This window comes from Berghia stephanieae, chromosome 9, assembly GCF_034508935.2.
Source record: "Berghia stephanieae isolate SIO BIC M18660-M18661 chromosome 9, UCSD_Bste_1.3, whole genome shotgun sequence".
NCBI classification, from domain to species: domain Eukaryota; kingdom Metazoa; phylum Mollusca; class Gastropoda; order Nudibranchia; family Aeolidiidae; genus Berghia; species Berghia stephanieae.
Genome location: NC_088368.1, coordinates 44,633,840 through 44,637,289, shown reverse-complemented (window position 1 = coordinate 44,637,289; position 3,450 = coordinate 44,633,840). Strand labels below are relative to the sequence as shown.

At 36.4% G+C, this 3,450-nt stretch overlaps 1 pseudogene across 1 annotated transcript in view; it reads right to left on the bottom strand.

Moving 5' to 3' along the window:
- LOC144979255 (dopamine beta-hydroxylase-like) overlaps window positions 1-2,639 on the bottom strand; it is a 23,507-nt pseudogene extending 20,868 nt beyond the window's left edge. Inside the window, exon 1 of the transcript XR_013646654.1 lies at window positions 2,160-2,639. The product of XR_013646654.1 is annotated as a dopamine beta-hydroxylase-like (transcript). The remainder of the gene's footprint in view (window positions 1-2,159) is intronic.
- Between the last annotated feature and the right edge of the window lie 811 nt (window positions 2,640-3,450).

Genomic DNA, 3,450 nt, shown 5'->3' with positions numbered 1-3,450 from the left:
CCCCCCCAAAAGCCCCAAATTATTGGTCCCCGAGTTTAATAATAATAATAATAATAATAATAATAATAATAATAATAATAAATAATAATAATAATAATAATAATAATAATAATAATAATAATAATACTTTATTGCATCCCAAAAAGGAAATTTTTGTACAGACGTGTTTATAATTTACACATAAGATAAAAATACAATGGAAATAGGATGTATATATATATAAAAAGGAGCAGCTCTATAACCAGAGCTGCGCTTTATAATATGAATAATTTCAAACACTGTAAAATAGTTAAAACTGTCACTATAAATTGAAAATTGAAAAGATTGCAAAACAAATAAATTAATAAATTAATATTTATATTTTTTTAAAGTAAAAATGAGAAATAATTATATAAAATGATTATTTGCTTGTTGTTATAAAGCCTAATACTGGACGGCAGAAAAGATTTCGGTGTCTCTCTGTTTTCGTTGAAAATAGAGAAAGGGCGACACTTCTTTCTGAAAATAATAATTGATGGTCTTAGTGGATGATACTGGTCATTTAATATTATTAGTTATTTTATTTTATACAAAATTTCTCGTATAAAAGATCTACATCGTCAACATCATTTATATAGCGTTTAATGGATTTTTTATAATATTTGAATTATTTTGTTCCTTTCCACTGCTAAGCAATTGCCTCCCCAAGCTGTTTATACAAAATGACAAAACACTTTCGATGACTGCTCTATAAAATAATGTGCAGAGGGTTTTATCTATTCTAAACTGAGAGAGTTTTGATAAAAAATATGTACGTCTGCACATCTTATGCCTAATTATTTTCAAGTGTTCATCCCACTGAGCCTGTCATCAATCGTTACAACCAAGGTATTTGTAGTGAGGAACTCGCTGGACGAATTGGTCCTTTAATTTTAACGGTTCTATCGGTTCCTTCACTCTCCTAAAGTCAATCACTAGCTCCTTTGTCTTGCTTATGTTAAGCTCTAGGTGGTGGGCATCACACCAAGACACAAATCTATCAATTTCTTGCCTATAAGCCACTTCGTTGCCATTTGTTATGAGGCCTTGAAGAGCGGTGTCATCTGCAAACTTATTAAAGGTACACTCAGTTTTGACTTCTACAGTCATTCGTGTATATTGTGAATAATACAGGGAAAAATACACAACCCTGGGGAGCACCAGTATTTGTAGTTATACAGGAAGATTTGTTTGTCCAAATTTGAACATATTGTGCTCTCTCTGCGTAGTACCAAATGATTAAGGGTCAAGTGCAAAATATCAAAGATAAAAATGATAGATTGCAATTTCTAATTCTATTTAGCAACTGTGCAAGAGGTTTAGTTATGAGAATAAAAATTCGCTCTTTCTCCACAGTAGATTTAAAAAGGTACAAGTTTGTTTCAAAACATAAATGGAAACAAAAACATTATTGCCATGAAAAAAAAAAGAAACAAATTCATATATAAAGTACATTACGTGAAAATTAAACGTTTCATATTCAGTTCCTTTTTCAGGCACGATTGACAGAACTGTATTACAGTTTCAAGTCAACTCTTGAAATGGGTTACATTAAGGGAGGAAAACATTTGAAGTTCTTAAATTTATTTTTCATTAAAAAAACATATTCTGTTTTCTTTATAATGCTTCAAAACGTTTACTTGTTTGTTAGCTTCAGGATTCTACAGTGCTTGTGATTCTTAAGGTCATTAAGCACCGACTTTCGCTCATTTCATTTTGATTTTCGAAACAATACAACCATAAATAATGAAAGAGACCAAATGTGCTGCTAATGAAAACTGCATTCCCTGTGAGAAAAAAATGTGTCGGGAATGTCAACATTAAAAAATAATAATAATAATAAAAAAACTAAAAACAAAGCAAAGAAAAAAATTTTAAAGTGTTGATAAAAATTTCCAAAAGAGTGAGTTTTCAAGAAGAGTTTTGTTGAGGTATGGACACCACTCTGCACTTCTACAAAGTCATAGTTTCTATCCAAGTAGAGACCCTTCCCAAAGTCAACTAGCTACCTATATATCCTCATAGCCCAGTCATCATGGCACAACAGTTGTTGGGCAACAAGTTCTTTGGTGTTACACAGCAACATCCACTGCCCTTTAAAACAGACTCAATTGACTGGCTATCAGAAAAGCCCAATTGACTGAGCTATCAGGAAAAGCCCAATTGACTGAGCTATCAGGAAAAGCCCAATTGACTGGGCTATCAGGCAAAGCCCAATTGACTGTTCTATCAGACAAAGCCCAATTGACTGTTCTATCAGACAAAGTCCCATTGACTGTTCTATCAGGCAAAGACCAATTGACTGTTCTATCAACAAGTCCGATTGACTGTTCTATCAGGCAAAGTCCCATTGACTGTTCTATCAGGCAAAGTTCCATTGACTGTTCTATCAGGCAAAGTCCCATTGACTGGGGTATCAGACAAGGCTCAATTGACTGTTCTATCAGGCAAAGTTCCATTGACTGGGCTATCAGACAAAGCTCAATTGACTGTTCTATCAGGGAAAGTTCCATTGACTGTTCTATCAGGCAAAGTTCCATTGACTGGGCTAACAGACAAAGCTCAATTGACTGTTCTATCAGGCAAAGTCCCACTGACTGTTCTATCAGGCAAAGTTCCATTGACTGGGCTATCAGACAAAGCTCGATTGACTGTTCTATCAGCAAAGTCCCACTGACTGTTCTATCAGGCAAAGTTCCATTGACTGGGCTATCAGACAAAGCTCAATTGACTGTTCTAAACAGGCAAAGTCCCACTGACTGTTCTATCAGGCAAAGTTCCATTGACTGGGCTATCAGACAAAGAAAGCTCAATTGACTGTTCTATCAGGCAAAGTCCCACTGACTGTTCTATCAGGCAAAGTTCCATTGACTGGGCTATCAGACAAAGCTCAATTGACTGTTCTAAACAGGCAAAGTCCCACTGATTGTTCTATCAGGCAAAGTCCCATTGACTGGGCTATCAGGCAAAGTCCCACTGACTGGGCTATCAGACAAAGCCCAATTGACTGGGCTATCAGACAAAGCCCAATTGACTGGGCTATCAGGCAAAGCCCAATTGACTGGGCTATCAGACAAAATCCCATTGACTGTGCTATCAGACAAAGTCCCATTGACTGGGCTATCAGACAAAGCCCAATTGACTGGGCTATCAGGCAAAGCCAAATTGACTGGGCTATCAGACAAAGCCCAATCGACTGGGCTATCAGGCAAAGCCCAATTGACTGGGCTAGCAGGCAAAGTCCCATTGACTGTTCTATCAGGCAAAACCCAATTGTCTGGGCTTCAGACAAACCCCCATTGACTGTTCTATCAAAGCCCAATTGACTGGGCTATCAGCAAAGTCCCACTGACTGGGCTATCAGACAAAGCCCAATTGACTGGGCTATTAGGAAAAGTCCCATTGACTGTTCTATCAGACAAAGCCCAATTG